This window comes from Babylonia areolata, chromosome 18 (assembly GCF_041734735.1).
Source record: "Babylonia areolata isolate BAREFJ2019XMU chromosome 18, ASM4173473v1, whole genome shotgun sequence".
NCBI classification, from domain to species: Eukaryota; Metazoa; Mollusca; class Gastropoda; order Neogastropoda; family Buccinidae; genus Babylonia; species Babylonia areolata.
The window spans coordinates 29291231-29310104 of NC_134893.1; the positions used below are offsets into that span (position 1 = coordinate 29291231).

Sequence of the window (18874 nt, forward strand, 5' to 3'; positions counted from 1 at the left end):
ATTATGTAATACATGGAAGTGACAGAAAAAAATAATATGAGAATAACGTAAAATTTTCATACACTTCACATCGGGGAGGTTGCAACTTAAAAAAATGTTTAAAATTCTATTAACGCGTAGTCACAGGTAAGCAGCATCTAAAATAAACATTTGTTGTTGTTGTTGTTGTTGAAAACTTAGGGCACGTGAAATTTCGCGCACTTAGAATCGATATATTCGTCACCCAGAAAACGTGGCACAAGAGGTTATTGGCTGTGGCCATGTTGGTTAATTAAGCGCCGAACTCGCAGTCAAACTATGACGTGTTTGAATCACAGACACCACAACGTGTCATTTTCGCTGCCCGTGTCAAGGCGCTGTCGTTGTGGTGATGTCAGTTCAGCGTCAGGTACATTCCCTCTCTTCACGCTAACTTTTCTGAGATGGTCACCCGTGTCGGTCACTTTATCTGAGGAGGGGTGTCGACATTAAAACCCACTGACTGCGAGAGGACGTAGCACTTCCATAGTGACGTCACCGATGACGTCATCAAAAGAAAGGAAACATTTCTGGAAGGCCGAAAACATTCACAGACTGGATCTGGAGTAGTGTATCTCCAGACCGTTGTTCTGGATATTGGTTTGTGACTTGAAACACCTCTTTCTGCTATTTTATCCCCGGCAGCCATGGGGTTTGAAGGCCGAACTGAACTGTCAGTGGCACCAGGAGGTCGGTGGAAGGTGGCTGAATGGTTAGGATGATTATCTGCCAATACAGTGCCCGTGTAGGTCTGGGTTCGATACCAGTCTTCGCCATTTATCCAAAGTTTGGCTGGAAAATCAATCTGAGCGCCACGTCATTCGAATGAGACGGTTAACGGAGATCCCCTGTGGATCAATGTGCACTTGGCGCACTGAAAAAAAAAACACACACAAAAAAAACACGGCAAGAACAGAGTTGTCCTCTGTCAAATCCTGTAGAAGAAATCCACTCTTGATAGGCACACAAATTCAGCACTCATCCAACATTCTTGCTTCGCTTATTTATTTATAGTCTGTTCATCTAAGATGATGATATTAGACTGAAAATAAATGATATTATTATCATTTGGATTATTATCATTTCTATCATAATAATGATTGTTATTATTAATTAGAAGTCGACATTTCTGTATATTCGAATGAAAAGGGGGGCGGCTGAGGTGGAGGGGAGGGGGTGTGGTGGGGGCAAGGGGCAGGGGACTAAGAAAGGAAGAGACAGACAGACAGACAGACAGAGAGAGAGAGAACAGAATGTGGAAAAGACAGAGTACAAAATCTAAAATGGAGAGGGTGAGTGTCAGTGATTGGAGAAAGAAAAAACATAATATTGGAAGGGTGTGTGTGAGAGGCGGGACGGGGGAAGCGGGGTTAGGATCCCCCCCCCCAAAAAAAAAAAAAAAAAAATCAATAATCATAAAAAAAAATATCAATAATCCAACATTCTCTTCCTTGAAAAAACAAAAGCATTTCCATGCCTGTTTTGCACAGTGAACTGTCCTGAAATAAACCCATGCACTGAGTAAAGAAGAAACAAAACAAAAAACACACAAACAAACAACATCAACACAACACAACAACAACAACATATGTTTGCAACCGGCAGTAGTTTTCATTTACAAACTCTTCCGCAGGAAACGCGATCATTCAGATCACCGCGTTCAGAATCCAATCGAATTTCCACTACCGCCAATTTGCTTCAGCGAACTGTTCTTTTTTTTTTTTTCTTCTGGAGCGGTAATGGGTGCATTGGAATTAAATAATTATTGAACGAGAGTTCTCGTTTTAATTAAAGAACGCTGGCGAGGGTTTGGTTTTCGTCAGATGTTTTTTGTTTGTTTGTTTGTTTGTTTTTTGTTGTTGTTTTTTTGCTTTTCCATCAAAGGTTTGTTTTGTTTGGAGGTTGTCCTGAAAAGTGGTTTTTGTTTCCTACTTTCACTAGGAATCTTCTCTCAGCTAAAGCGAGAAATTCCACCGTATGGAGCATTTTGTTTCATTGTAAAAATCTGATACCGATAGTACCAAACACAGTAAGAATATGATAATGATAATGATGGTGATAGTTATCATGATAAAAATTATTATAATATGATAATTGATATCATCAGGTCAGTATATTTTAAACGAGCGACACAAAACCACAACCCCCACTACACACACAGACACACACACGCACGCACGCACGTACGCACGCACGCACACACACGCGCGAATTCCCCATTAACACAGTCGCACACCTTTATCTTCAACTGTTAAAGCCCTCAGCAGCCAAAATAAAACAGTGTTGGAAAACAGTGATTCAAAACATTACGTCCCCCTTTTTCTCCTGCAGCAACGACACACACACACACACACACACACACACACACACACACACACACACACACAGCGAATCAAACTGAAAGTGCCTGGTTCAAATGACAGACAGACCTGTCACAGAATATTTCTGTCTTGAAAAAATGCAACCTGCTTTAGATGGCTGTCAAAACTGTTTTGGTTTAATGGTGTAATTCATCTCCAAATGGTTTCATACAATGGCCCCAACTGGCATACGTCAGAAATGCCTTTACGACAGTGTTTTTCATAATATGATATTTTTGTACGAACGAATTACAGACTTTCCAATGAATGCATATTTTCGTATGAACGAATTAGTCTCTTTTTTTTCAATGAATGCAGAAATCACACTTTGGATTTATAGTTGAATTCTTTTTTTTAAACGATAGGAATATTCAAAATGTCTCTGAATTGCATAGGAAAAAAATCACTCAAGTTTTTCTTCAGTAACAAGGTATGACAGAACCATTCCATCGGCATCAAAGGGGTGGTCAAATGATTAAAAAAAACATAAAAAAACAACTAAACAAAAGAAGGAAGCCCAGAATGGAATCATTACGAATCGGAGATCTTCGTAAAAATGATTTTAGTGGAAATTAACATAAATTTAATTATCACGTACCACTGGATCCAAAACGCATGTGGTCCCGTTAAAAATCATGTTCAGACTATTACCATGAACATTGAACTGTAGGGTGCAAACGGGAAAAAATACATGAAAGTGTTATATTAAAAAATCCAGCACCTCCATGAAAAACTAAATGGGGCTTTAAATCACAAAATCGATGTGGCTTTGTTCTTAGCGTTCATGTTGAAAAATGTCCCTGACTCGGATGGTTTCTTTAAAATGAAAAGAAGAAAAAGAAAGAAGAAGAAAAGAAAAAAAACTGAGAGAATTACCAAACGACACTTACCATAAAAGTCCCAAACTATATCGCTCAGATCCTGCGTACAGCAGATTGACCTGTGGAATGGAGTCAATGAAAGCCAACACACAAAAAGTAACTTCTCTGGACATGGAAATTAGGATCCAAACACCACCACCCCCCCAAAAAAAACGCTGGTCTGTTTCGCTTTCCAGTGAAACAACGAATGTTTATCTTCCAGCAAACTGCGCTACGGGACTGAGGAAAACTCGTGACAGAAACGCCAAAACGCTTTCATTAGTGGTGCAGACAGATGCTATTTACTCTTTCTTCTTCTTCTTTTTCTCTCTCTTCTTATGCCCTCATCTATCACTAAAGGAAGGAATAATCAGTTCGCTTGGTCTTGAAGGGTCGGTCTACCTGCACGAGAAAGCCCCCACATGTGAACAGTCAAGAAAATGCTACGTAAATCCTAATACGTACCCCCTTCTCCTCATACCTCCCCCACCCCCCCAGCACTCTCTCCCTCCCCCCAAACAAAAATAAGAACAGGATGTGGAATCCCTTGAGTGAAGTTAGGCTACCAGCTGACAGCTATCATCATACATCACCGAATCATCACGACGTACTTAAATGTCACTGAGATATTCTTCTTCTTCATCATCATCAACATCACCGCATTTCATCTTCTCATCAGGGAAAATGGGTAATAATGGAGAGGAGAGAGAGAGAGAGAGAAACAGAGAGAGAGAGAGAGAGAGACAAAGACAGAGACAAAGACAGAGACAGACAGACAGAGAGAGAGGGAGAGAGAGACAGAGACAGAGAGAGAGAGACAGAAACAGACAGACAGAGGGAGAGAGAGACAGAGAAAGACAGAAACAGAGAGACAGACAGAGACAGAGAGAGACAGACAGAGACAGAGAGAGACAGAAACAGACAGACAGACAGACAGAGGGAGAGAGAGGAGGGCAGGCAGGCAGACAGACTGACAGACAGCGGCACATGGACAGATATGCAGAGAAACAGCCAAAAAGAAAGTATCTAGCCAAGTTATCAAGTGGTTCTTCCGATTAAGTCCATGCGCAAATTTGAATTTGGCATGGCATCAAACAAATGATCAAAACACAAGGAAAACTATTGATTCTTCCATCGAATGAACAACGGATTCATGACACACTTTTCATTAATAATTATGTTCTGTAGTTTACTGTTCTGTAAAGTTCTTTTTGACTCACTTGTGTAAACAAAGTGAGCCTATATTCTAACCTGGTGTTCGGTTGTCTGTGTGTGTGTGTTTCTGTCTGTCTGTCAGTGTGTGTGTGTGTGTGTGTGTGTGTGTGTGTGTGTGTGTGTGTGTGTGTGTGTGTGTGTGTGTGTATCCGTGGTAAACTTTAACATTGTCATTTTCTCTGCAAATACTTTGTCAGTTGACACCAAATTTGGCATAAAAATAGGATAAATTCAGTTTTTTCCAGTCATCTTGTTTAAATGTGTAGGATGAAATGGTCAAGTTCACTACTTGGCAAAATAGAAAAATGTAAGATAGAGAGCGTGATATGAATTCAATTTTAATCAACCTTGGTCTTGTGACTGGCTATGGGTGCAGCATAATCCCTAAAGAAATTCAAAATCAGCAAGAGGTTAAGGGTCAAGGTATACCTAGCATACGATATTGATACGAAACATTTCTGCATGCAAGAGAGAGAAAGTCTTTTATAGATATTCTTCAGCAAACTTGGTACAATGATTGGTCATGGTGACACCTATGAAAAGAAGCAAAGTCAAAGATCAAGGTCACAACATAGCCTGTTGGGAAAAGGGATAACAGAACTTTGTTTCTTCCATCCAGTTTTCATTGGTATACCACGTCGTTGTATGTTTTGGCCAGAACATCAATGCAATGCAAATTTAGATGTCTAAGGTCAAGGTCACATCAATGAGTCTTTTTGCCAGAGTATCCCTTCTGCATGTTTTTTTTTCTCTCTCTCCATAATTCCTGTTTGATAAAGTGCATATCACAAGTGAGTCTTGAAGGCCTTGCCTCTCTTGTTAAGTCAATAAATTGATTTTGATTAATGTACTAGATTAGTAAGAAAAAAAATATGCGTGTGTGTGTGTGTGTGTGTGTGTGTGTGTGTGTGTGTGTGTGTGTGTGTGTGTGTGTGTGTTGTGTGTGGAAAGTTTATCTACAAATTCTTTCATCTATTCAGAGTAAATACTTATTTCTTTCGTCAATTATTTAAGCACATTTTTTCTAGTTATTTGCAGGCACTAGTTTATTTGTTTCCGTATTAATTATGCCCAATAAATGTATTTCGTTTGTTTGTGTATTTCTTCTGTTTCTCTGAACAACACAGCGAAGTTCTTTTACGTGACCAATGGAAATATAAAACGAAAGTACTGCTGTTGCTGCTGCTACAACTACTACTATTAGTAGTAGTAGTAGTAGTTGTTGTTGTAGTATATTTACTTCTTCCGAATGAATGGATGAATGAATCAATAAGTGAATTAATGAATGAATAATGAGCGCAACCATCGCAACACAACGTCTGTGCCATGATCGATGTGAGGAAGTCTGGAACCAGTGCTGATCATTCAGGTAGTACTGATCCAGGCTGCACTCGGGTGCAAATCCGTCTGGTAGGGGGTTTAGGAAGCGATCAACTTTCTGGCGACTAGATTGTGTGTGTGTGTGTGTGTGTGTGTGTGTGTGTGTGTGTGTGTGTGTGGTTGCTGTTGTTTTTCTTGTTGTTTTTTTCGTGATACAAACATAATAAAAAAAATACAAAAAGAACTGATAAACTGAATGATTTATCCAACAGCTACGTCAGCCAGCGACAGTGCTTTTTTTAATGGCATTAGCTCCCTACATTTTTTTCTTCTCATTTTTTCTCGATCAGTCTACTTTTTATGTATCTATATGGCTAGGGAGTGATCCCTGTTCAATACTTATGGATCGACCGATGTGTGTCTAGACTGTCTGAATCAAGGTATCATCTTCCCTTTGCCCTGCGAATGATATACCACTTTTCATAATCCACTGGTCTTGTCTGCCTGCTTCGTCTCTGTCCGCCTGCAACTCTTTGTCTGACCCTTGCCCAACTGCCCCCACCCCTCTCCTAAACCCTCATCCACCATCCCACCCCCCTTCCCGACCCCCTCTCTCTTTTTCTCCCATGCTCAGTCTGCCTTCGCCCTCTTTCTCTCACTCCATTTTCTGTGTGTGTGTGTGTGTGTGTGTGTGGTGGTCGTCGTGTGTGTGTGTGTGCGTGTGTGTGCGTGCGTGCGTCGTCGTGCGTGTGTGTGTGTGTGCGCGTGCGTGTGTGTGTGTGTGTGTGTGCGTTTCCCCCTGAGGAATTGGTGGCTCCAACCTGTCAACGAGACATGCAAATCACGGTGAGTGCTGACAGTTCCTATCGTCGTCAGTCACGTGGAGGAAGTGTCCGCACACCTGCAGAAACTGACACGTCGGCAAGGCAGACGTGACCCATGTGATTCCAGCACGTGCCAACAGGTTTCTGCCCTGAGGATCGCGTGAATGACGAGCGTGATGACGTGCACTGATGTAGTGAGCGCTACAGGGGCCAGTATTATCAGGGCACTCACTGTCTGCAGTGCAACATCGTTTGCGTGCAATAAACACCAGCCAGTGAGAACCCTTCGTCTGTCTGTCTGTCTGTCTGTCTCCTTGTGAGAACCATCTGTCTGTCTATCTGTCCGTCTGTCTGCCCCCCCCCACCCCCCTACCCCCCCATCTCTCTCTCTCTGAGAACCTTTTGTCTGTCCGTCCGTCCGTCTGTCTGTCTGTCTCTCAACATATGAATCTGTCTCCATTAGTACAGCAATGAGATTACGCCCAAATATACTCATCTGCACTCACATTCGAAACTGAGTGGGGAACAACTGATGCCTCCATGTGTGACCATGATTATAAATGGGAAGTAATGAAGCTTGAACTCTGTGCATACACCACTGTCATCAGGACGAATATAATTATGATGGCAACAATGGCAATGACAACTTTTCGCTGATAGCTGTGTCAGTGATGATGGTGATGATGATGATCAAAACTGCATCATATCACAGAGAGAAACGAAACCAATTTGAATTACAAGTTGCCAACATATTAAATGCGGCGGGCAGTGTTGTAAATGTGACAAGAACGAATTCCATTGTATTGATTGTATTATACCCTATCATATTATCCTTTGTCACAACAGATATTCTGTATGTGAAATTCTAGCTGCTCTCCCAAAGGAGAGCGTGTCCCCACAGTACAGCGCCACCCACATTCTGCCTGCAGCTGTATTTGGTTGCTTTTAACGTGGATTTGTTTGCTACACAATTTGGCCAGTGATATCCCTTTTGTTTCCATGGGTTATTTTACGTGCGCAAAACGCACGCCACATACAGGTTTGTCGTGTCATCCGAATGTGTTTGTGTTCAAAGCTGAAGGCAGTGTGTTGACGGTGTAATGCACGTTGCTATTGATCTGCTAGCAATCACAGCACATACATGTATATCCTTTTCGTGCCTGCTCCATCCGCAATGGCAATATGAGCGCTTAACACGATTACGTTGTTTTGTTTATGATATAAACATGCTTTTCGCAGCTAGCCAATATCAGGCTTCAGATTACATATTTCAGTCATGCCTTTTCCGCAATAGCTGACAACAAAAAGGAAGGAAAAAAAGTAAAGAAATAATATTCTGTGTTCCATTATAAGATAACTCCATTATCAATTCCCCGAGAAATGAGATCATTTTGTTAAAATTAGCATTCCCCAGATAGGAATCTGAGCACGTGCGTCGATTTTCAGACAAGGCACCACTCAACTAAGTGGTCCAAAGGGACATATGTTCATATCCAAGCTGACTGCCATAAACCATTTCAATATACATTATCCAAGCTAACTGCACATTAATCATTTTTATGTTCATATCCAAGCTGACAGACCAAAAATCAAAGTCTGTTAAATAAATAACACAACTAACGGTAGTGGCCCCTCGAACTAAGAAGACCGATCAAAACAGATTTTATTAAAAAAAAAAAAAATCAAAAAAAATCAACGTTATAATCAATTCTTCTTCCTAAAATGTTCACCTTGAAGGACATAAAAATCTGCCTCAGATTGACTACTGCTGGGAAGACTCTCGAAATAATCAGCAGTAAAATGTTTATGTCTGTAACTCTTAGCACCAGACAATACATGAACACTGAGTGGCAAGGCTCACACTTTGGCTTGCCTTTTATCCGTTTTTCATGGCCTGTCTTCGTAGGAAAACAATGACTTTCATTGCCCCATGTTTTCTGCTGTACAATCAGTCAGTCAGTCAGTCAGTCACACACCCACACCCACATTACTCTTCGGGATTTTATGTTAATGAATGAAGTCGAGTCGAGTCGAGTCAAACACACACACACACACACACACACACACACCGTCAAAGCTAAATGCAAAACAAGTCGCCCGTAAGCATGTTCACATGCATGCACACCCATGCACACACTGATACACACGAATATACACGCGCGCACATAAAACACACACACACACACACACACACACACACACACACACACACACACACACACACACACACACACACACACACACTGCTCTCACCACCTTACACACACACATCGAGTGCTGCCCAGTTCACTGCCAGACACATGAGGTGTGGGTCAGGAAGGAAACAGGAGCAGTGTGTCTTACACAGATGCCCTTTCAATGTCTGGATTAAAAAAAAAAGAAAAAAAGAAACATTGTTGGATATCACATTCTTTGAATTCTATTCCCGACATCTTTCACAGCAGTGCGGAAAGAAGACGAAGACGAAGGCGAGGAGGAGGAGGAGGAGGGGGAGGAGGAGGAGGAGGAGGAGGGAGGAGGGGGAGGGGGAGGAGGTAAAAGGAAAAAGACACAGAAAGAGAAGAACAAGAAGAAAAAGAATTGAGCGTGTTTTCAGCATGACAAGCCGTGTATATTTAGGGAAACCCCGTGTGTGTGTGTGTGTGTGTGTGTGTGTGTGTGTGTGTGTGTGTCTGTGTGGGTGGGTGGGTGTGGGTGTGGGTGAGGGGGGGGGGGAGGGTGTGCAGAGTATACCTCTCTGCGTTTGACGAAAACAGATTTATAATTGTGGAAAACTCCGCAAATTCAGCAGAAACAATCTGAGCACAAAACAACAGACGGTGCTTTACAGATACAAATAAAGCCATGCAAGTTCTGATTAGTTATTTTCATTTCCGTATCGTTCCCACGGGTTGTCTTGTGGCAGCGCGTCCGCCAGGGAAGCGAGAGAATCTGAGTGCACAGGAGGGACCCCCCCCCCCCCCCTCCTCCCCCCCCCCTCACGTCAGTATTTCGTTCTCCCCCTCCACTAGACCTTGAACTGTAGTCTGGAAGCTAGTCACTCGATAAGACGATAAGCCGAGGTGACATGGATGGTATGCAACTAGCGCACGTAAAAGAAAACGGTCATATACGTAAAATGTTACACGTTTGTCTTGAGTGTGTATGTGCGCTTGTCTGCAATCTGATTGAATGACACAGGAAACGAATGATGAGCGCCGAATGGCAGCCATCAGTCGGCTCTACCCAGGTAGGCAGCCTGTTGTGCAAATGACCCCGTATTTGTAAAGCGCTGAGAGCTTGGTCACCGACCGAGGATCGGCGCTGTGTAAGCATCCATACCGCACCACCATACCATGCAATTAGCGTAGGTAAAAGAACCCAAGGCAACCAAAGGATTGTCCCTGCCAAACTTCTGCAGAAAAAAAATCACTTTGATAGGAAAAGAAATACATGTGCACGGGCAGGAAAAAAGGGGTGGCACTGCTCTGTAAGGTGACGCCCGCCTCTCTGGAGAAGAGCAACCCCAATTTCGTACAGAGACGAAATCTGTTGTGGTGAAGGATAACACAATACGATACTATAATGCAATACAATACAATTTTCATACATTTGAAAGGCTTGACATTATTTTGCTTATGTGACTGTGTGCAGGGCAGTGAATCTCTCTCTCTCTCTGTCTCTCTCTCTCCACACACACACATATACATATGCGTGTGTGTGTTTATATATATATATATATATATATATGTATATATATATATATGTGTGTGTGTGTGTGTGTGTGTGTGTGTGTGTGTGTGTGTGTGAATTCGGGATTTGTATGTCTACCAATTTTTTTTAGCATATTTACAGGAGTCTGATGGTCTGTTTGAGATTGGTTTAGAATCTCACTGTCGTTGTACTCTTCTCTTAAAGCTACAGTTTTTGTATGAGCTCGGTGACCTGTTGAATCTCTTATTTACTCAAAATACAGTGTTGGGTTCATGGATGATAGATGTGCAATACACGTGCACTGTTTACGCTCCTGTCTTTCAAGCAGACTTTTTACATTATATTAATTACGTTGTAAAGTTAATATGCTTGATGCTGTTATGTATTGGCGTATCTCATTTGTTAAATATTGCTTTTTAAAGTCATGTTCAATGGAGTTTTTTGTGTGCTGAGTAGCTGTCCACGTTTGCTTTGGCGCACTTGGTGCAATTTCTCTTTATGAGACGATGAAGTTATTCCAGTCTTTTCACAAACAGTCCTTCCTTAAGACATTATGATATACCTTAAAACTGTGTAAACCAGAAGAAAGGATGATGATGATGATGATGATGATGAATTTTGTTTTATGCCCCTCGACACATACTGGTGATTGTAGACATTTTGTTAGAGTATTGATTTTTACATTTGATTGTTATCGCTTTGGAGAGGAGGGGGTGGGGGGGCAGGTTGGGGGGTGGGGGGTGTGAATGGTGAGATGTGGTAAACCGGGGAGTGAGGGTGGAATTTGAAATATTAACTACAATTACCTATCAAAAAAAAAAAAAAAAATACAGAAGAGAGGAGCATTAACAGCTGAATTCAGTGACACAGTGGAGTGATGGCCTGGAGGTAACGTGTCCATAGTGGAGTGATGGCCTGGAGGTAACGTGTCCACAGTGGAGTGATGGCCTGGAGGTAACGCGTCCATAGTGGAGTGATGGCCTGGAGGTAACGCGTCCATAGTGGAGTGATGGCCTGGAGGTAACGTGTCCATAGTGGAGTGATGGCCTAGAGGTAACGTGTCCATAGTGGAGTGATGGCCTGGAGGTAACGTGTCCATAGTGGAGTGATGGCCAAGAGGTAACGTGTCCACAGTGGAGTGATGGCCTGGAGGTAACGTGTCCATAGTGGAGTGATGGCCAAGAGGTAACGTGTCCACAGTGGAGTGATGGCCTGGAGGTAACGTGTCCATAGTGGAGTGATGGCCTGGAGGTAACGCGTCCATAGTGGAGTGATGGCCTGGAGGTAACGTGTCCATAGTGGAGTGATGGCCTGGAGGTAACGTGTCCATAGTGGAGTGATGGCCTGGAGGTAACACGTCCATAGTGGAGTGATGGCCTGGAGGTAACACGTGCATAGTGGAGTGATGGCCTGGAGGTAACACATCCATAGTGGAGTGATGGCCTGGAGGTAACACGTCCACAGTGGAGTGATGGCCTGGAGGTAACGCGTCCACAGTGGAGTGATGGCCTGGAGGTAACGCGTCCATAGTGGAGTGATGGCCTGGAGGTAACGCGTCCATAGTGGAGTGATGGCCTAGAGGTAACGCGTCCATAGTGGAGTGATGGCCTGGAGGTAACGCGTCCATAGTGGAGTGATGGCCTGGAGGTAACGCGTCCATAGTGGAGTGATGGCCTGGAGGTAACGTGTCCATAGTGGAGTGATGGCCTGGAGGTAACGCGTACATAGTGGAGTGATAGCCTGGAGGTAACGCGTCCATAGTGGAGTGATGGCCTGGAGATAACGCGTACATAGTGGAGTGATGGCCTGGAGGTAACGCGTCCATAGTGGAGTGATGGCCTGGAGGTAACGTGTCCATAGTGGAGTGATGGCCTGGAGGTAACACGTCCATAGTGGAGTGATGGCCTGGAGGTAACACGTCCACAGTGGAGTGATGGCCTGGAGGTAACACGTCCATAGTGGAGTGATGGCCTGGAGGTAACGTGTCCATAGTGGAGTGATGGCCTGGAGGTAACGTGTCCATAGTGGAGTGATGGCCTAGAGGTAACGTGTCCATAGTGGAGTGATGGCTTGGAGGTAAACGGTCCACAGTGGAGTGATGGCCTGGAGGTAACACGTCCACGGTGGAGTGATGGCCTGGAGGTAACACGTCCACGGTGGAGTGATGGCCTGGAGGTAACACGTCCACGGTGGAGTGATGGCCTGGAGGTAACACGTCCACGGTGGAGTGATGGCCTGGAGGTAACACGTCCACGGTGGAGTGATGGCCTGGAGGTAACACGTCTATAGTGGAGTGATGGCCTGGAGGTAACGTGTCCATAGTGGAGTGATGGCCTGGAGGTAACACGTCCATAGTGGAGTGATGGCCTGGAGGTAACACGTCCACAGTGGAGTGATGGCCTGGAGGTAACACGTGCATAGTGGAGTGATGGCCTGGAGGTAACACGTCCATAGTGGAGTGATGGCCTGGAGGTAACACGTCCACAGTGGAGTGGTGGCCTGGAGGTAACACGTCCATAGTGCAGTGGTGGCCTAGAGGTAACGCGTCCATAGTGGAGTGATGGCCTAGAGGTAACGCGTCCATAGTGGAGTGATGGCCTAGAGGTAACGCGTCCGCCTAGGAAGCGAGAGAATCTGCGCGCGCTGGTTCGAATCACGGCTCAGCCGCCGATATTTTCTCCCCCTCCACTTGACCTTGTGTGGTGGTCTGGACGCTAGTCATTCGGATGAGATGATAAACGGAGGTCCTGTGTGCAGCATGCCCTTAGCGCACGTAAAAGAACTCACGGCAACAAAAGGGTTGTTCCTGGCAAAATTATGTAGAAATATCCACTTCGATAAGAAAAACAAATAAAACTGCACGCAGGAAAAAAAAGGGGCTGGGTGGGGGGGGGCGGGGGGGGAGGGTGTGTGTGTGTGGTGGCGCTGTAGTGTATCGACGCGCTCTCCCTGGGGACAGCAGTCCGAATTTCACACAGAGAAATCTGTTGTGACAAAAAGAGAAATGCAATACAATACAATACAATAACACATATTGCCTGGGATACCATAAATATGACTGAACGGCTACCAGTAAAGTCGCATGAAATAGGAACATCAGCAGAAAGTGTTGGATTCACAAACGCCGCATTGAATTCCATCAGCAAGAAATATTGCGTTGAGCAAAACACTAATGTATTTCACTTTCTTGTCTCCTCAGTACAAGACCTGACGCGCGTCTCCTTCTTCACCTTTACAACCCCTCCTCAACTCATCACACGGTGAAAAGAAGAGCCTTTCAATGCTGTTTCGTGTCTCTGGCTTTCGTCTCCAATGCTGACGAGAGATGGTGGTTGAGGGTTTTTTCGTGGTGTATTTTCCTCCCTTCAGACATTCCGACACATGTCTTAAAGGTGCACGCACCTGAACCACTCGGGCTGTGTGAGTGCATACATACCTGAGATGCTATGACTCAACATTAGGAGAGGTAAAGAATCGCGTGAATGGCTACTAATGACGCACGCAAGCACTGCAAGGAACATCAGCGAACTCCCAACATGAAACACACACGGATTTCCTATTTGCTTGCATGTCCCCTGCAGTGTGTGAGAGCTCGCGCGCACACACGAATGTCAAAAGGGATGGGATGGATAAAGAAAGGAGACTGTGTACAGGGATCTGTGTACTTGTGTCTCCTTCTGTTTGGCTCTCTCCGTCACCCTCTTTCTGTCTTTCCACCCCTTACTCCGTGTGTGTGTGTGTGTGTGTGTGTGTGCGTGCGTGTGTGCGTATGTGTGTGTGTGCGTGCGTGTGTGTGTGTGCGTGCGTGAGCGTGTGTGTGTGTGTGCGTGCGTGCGTGCGTGTGTGTGTATGTGTGCGTGCGTGTGTGTGTGTGTCCATCAAGCACGCGTGCTCGTGATTGTATGCATTCCATACGCGTGAGAAAAGAGGAAAAAAGATGTTGAGCTCAGTGTTCCACAAACAATGACCATTGTCCTGCTGGAGGACGATACGGAATCTGATATCACACAGTGACGGTGCTGATTCACCTGCTGGAGGACGATACGGAATCTGATATCACACAGTGACGGTGCTGATTCACCTGTTGGAGGACGATACGCAATCTGATCTCACACAGTGACGGTGCTGATTCACCTGCTGGAGGACGATACGGAATCTGATATCACACAGTGACGGTGCTGATTCACCTGCTGGAGGACGATACGCAATGTGATATCACACAGTGACGGTGCTGATTCACCTGCTGGAGGACGATACGGAATCTGATATCACACAGTGACGGTGCTGATTCACCTGCTGGAGGACGATACGCAATCTGATATCACACAGTGACGGTGCTGATTCACCTGCTGGAGGACGATACGCAATCTGATATCACACAGTGACGGTGCTGATTCACCTGCTGGAGGACGATACGCAATCTGATATCACACAGTGACGGTGCTGATTCACCTGCTGGAGGACGATACGCAATCTGATATCACACAGTGACGGTGCTGATTCACCTGCTGGAGGACGATACGCAATCTGATATCACACAGTGACGGTGCTGATTCACCTGCTGGAGGACGATACGCAATCTGATATCACACAGTGACGGTGCTGATTCACAAGCACGGTCAGTGCAGCAGCGGCATTTCCCACAGAGCAGCGAACATCACTTCACAGTTCACCACTGACAAACACAACAATGCACGTGCAGATCGAGTCGGAACGCCGGGGGCCGGGAGAACGAGAAGAAGGAGTTTTTACATGAACGCGGTATACCTGACTGAATACTGCCATTTAGGTATTGTTCAGCTGTCATGGCACACAGACACACAATCCCCATACCTGTCACCACCGCCACCCCCCCCACCCCCCCACGGGCACTGTCAGCGGTAGCTAACAGGATTACAGTGTGTTTTTCTTCTCTCTCTCACACCCTACGTGTTTTCTGCAAACAACATGCAGCTTCCACTTTGCGCAGCAGTCACGCCCAAGGGAGCTTAATCCGATCATTCACCTGTGGACCATCCTCATCTGTCATAAGGCATCACGGTCATCGTGTTCAGTTCAGCTTGAGCTAACTTTCAGTGCCGTTTATATCGAGGGCATCGTTGTTTTCTTGAATGTTCGTTTTGTGTCAGCTTATAGAGACACACACGTGTTTTTGGAGACGGAATGGAGTTGTGTGTGTGTGTGTGTGTGTGTGTGTGTGTGTGTGTGTGTGTGTGTGTGTGTGTGTGCGTGCGTGCGTGTGTGCGCGCGTGAGCTTCCTTGACTAGTTTAAACTGAACCGTCCTGTTTTTGCACACATGTGGACATCAATGGCTGTTGTTGTTTTTCTGAGAGTGACGAGATGACAGTCTCGACAATTAGTTGCAATTTCTTGAATCTTTTTTTTTTTTTTTTTAAGAGCGAGCGAGCGCGCGTGCGCGCGTGAGAGAGAGAGAGAGAGAGAGTAAGTACACATGCAGACAGATAGACAGACAGACAGAGACGGAGCGAAAAACGGGAACTGTGCCAAATTTGAATTATGGTGCAATTATGACAGGATGATATATTTATGAGTGAACACAGGTGGTGCTTTGTAAATTGGGTTTTTTTTTATGGAAGGATGAAATGCGCGCGCGCGCGCATGTGTGTGTAGGGGGTGGGGGAGATTATGCTTCGGCCTGTAGGTATTTTTCCAGAGGAGGGGGAGTGTAGGATATGGGGGTGCGGTGAAGTGTTAAGGCTTTGGACTAGAATGAATGAATGAAAGTTGTTCTACTGTAATGCCTCTTACTTTTTGTGAACTACGGAAGTGCTGCTTTTTGGTTTAATTCTTAGTCTTAGTCTGGTGATATTTGATTTTTAAATGAACTATGATCTTTTGTAGTTGCATACTCTGAGAGAGAGAGAGAGAGAGAGAGAGAGAGAGTGTGTGTGTGTGTATGCGTGCGTGTGTGCGCGGGTGGTGTGTGTGTGTGTGTGTGTGTGTGTGTGTGTGTGTGTGTGTGTGTGTGTGTGTGTGCGTGCGTGAGTGGTGTGGGAAGATGTGCAACGCGGCTTGGCTGACTGAAATGGAGAGGCACGTGATTTTCAGTAATCTGTATATTTGTATATAGCTATTTCCATTTGGTGCTATCTAATTTATCTTTTTGTGTTTTTCATTCATTTTATGTGTTTGTTGTTTTCTTTTTATGTTGAACATGTGCTGTTGCCAAAATGAAAATCTGTACCGAAGTACAGACAATAAAGTTTGTGTATTGTATTGTGTTGTGAACTGGACGAGTTAAAAAAAACAAAACAACAACTCTGGCTGACAACAGATTAACAGACAGATCACACGGGCAGAGAAAGAGATCAACAGACGAAGCAAACACCCCGTGTAGTCCTTTATACAGGGCGTGGGCGTGAGGGAGGGAAAGGCGTTCACGCCTGAAACTAAACAGTGGCAGTGCACTGAAGAGAGATGAACTGAATCAACGCGGATTGCGCAAGATGCGGGTTGAAGAGCTGCTGCCACTGAATGATTCCAAGTGCCACAGTGGGGTGCAGTTACTGAAACAACGATGTGTTATTACAATCACTGTTATTGGTGATTCTTTTTCTTATCATTATCATCATTATTATTACCATTATTATTTATACTAATATAGCGCCTCTCTTCGGTCAGAGCGCATTACAAACACGGAACCATTTTGACAACAGGCGACATTCCAGCGCTCATCATTAGTTTCCCGTGTCATTCAGACAAACTTCAGTCATGCGTGCGCAAACACACACACAGACACACACACACACACACACACACAAAGCACGTTCGAGTGGCACACCCGTGTGTCGAAGTGTTACCAATGACAGGTATGAGCGCCGCAGTGAAGCGCAGTTACTGCAGCGGTGTGCATGTAGTGTCTGTGGCTATTGTGCATTCGGTGTTCGCCTGTTTTGCCCCGTATTGTTACAACTGATGTTTTTGAAGTATGGCCCTGAAAGGACTTTTAAGTGGTTGGTGCTATATATATATATATACATACATACATATATATATATATATATATATATATCTGAACCAAAGAAAAGAGGACTGGAGGGCTTGTTACTTGAGCTTGACACACACAGCAGTTGACCAGGAAACATGAATAAGTTTCTGACTGTCTAGTGCCCACACCCCAGTCCCTGTTTGTTCTATTTTTTCTTTCTTTTTGGATATTTTTATCTTGACCCAAACACTTAAACTGCATTTTATCTCTGGAGCCAGTCATCATACACTTATCATGTTTGGAAAAGACAGCGAACATCAGAACAGAACTGATAATCCTGACAGCCTTAAGTCAGTCAGAAGGAATCGGTTTACTACATGGTCATTGATTAACTTGTTTTAATCATTTTCCAGGTTAAGGATTATACTTCATCCCTGAACACTCACAAAACATCACACAGAGAAAATGAAAAAAAAAGCCTTTGAAATTCAATGCCGCTTGCTTTTCTGTTCTCTGGGATGCAGTGCTGGTGACAGACGGTGGTTTCGCGGTAATGAGTGAATGAGCAGTCTCTTCCTTCCGACATTCACACAGGTTGAAAACATGCACTCACCTGTCAAACTAAACAGTACTGCACGCATGTGTATATGGAGCGCTGTGACTCAGCACGTGCCCGTGAAAAGAGGGATGCCAAAGACCCGTGCGAATGGTTCCCAACATTGCACACCAACTCCGCAGGGAATATCAATGAACGACAGCCGTGTTGCCTGCAACAAACACTGACTTTTTCGCTTGATGGTTTTCACAGTTAACCCTCCCGACCGACCCCACCCCCCACCCCACCAACCCCCCATATATATATATCTCTCTCTGCGCGCACGCGCGGGGATGGGTGGGCGGAGAAGTGTGCTTTGTGGCATGTGCAAAAGCTAGCGTGACAAAAAGACACTGCGCTTCGTGGAGAATGTCTGTCAGTCTGTAACAATACTGTTTCGATTACCGTAATGATAGTGATGATGACGACAACAACGACGATGATGATGATGATAATAACTGAATGTAACAAAGACTGTTTATTGGTATCGCCGAAATTGCATTGATTAATTCCCACAGCAGAAAAGCAAACACGACTTTTCCCCCCAGTTCCAGTAACTGAACGGGCACGTGCAGCCAGAGCAGGACTATAGGGTGGACGGAGAACCTGCCTCAACACGTTAACGATATGTTGACTGAACAACTCCCGACAGTGCGCTATTGTTTGTCAGTCCAGGCACATAGACACACAATCCCTCTTCCTGTCAGCGCTAACCTCGTTGGCGTCACAGTGCTAACAGAATTTCCGTTGTGTTTTTTTCTTCACGTCGAAAGCCTTCCGCAAACAACATGCAGCCTCCATTTGTGTTATGGGCGAGAAACACAAAAGGATTGTGAACCATTACGCGATAAGGCGATTTTCGTGTCCAACCTGGGTGGAATTAATTCCCTCAATTATGTCGGGTCGGCATCCCGCCGGGGTATCTGAATGAACGCCACCCGTTTTTTGTTCACCTGATGCGGAGCACGAGTGCTCAAAAGAAAAAAAATGAGACGAGGTGAAAAGAAGGGGGAAAAAAAGGAGTTTGGGGGACAAAGGG

At 44.7% G+C, this 18874-nt stretch overlaps 1 long non-coding RNA gene across 2 annotated transcripts in view; it reads right to left on the reverse strand.

The window, feature by feature from the left end:
• Nucleotides 1-18874, reverse strand: part of LOC143292156 (uncharacterized) — a 101657-nt gene that overhangs the window by 60671 nt on the left and 22112 nt on the right. Inside the window, exon 1 of one of the 2 annotated variants that reach the window (XR_013056633.1) lies at nt 17854-17988. The exons of the other annotated variant lie outside the window; for it this stretch is intronic. This is a non-coding gene — a long non-coding RNA (uncharacterized LOC143292156). Of the gene's footprint in view, nt 1-17853; nt 17989-18874 lie in introns of those variants that run through there. 2 annotated transcript variants of the gene reach the window in all.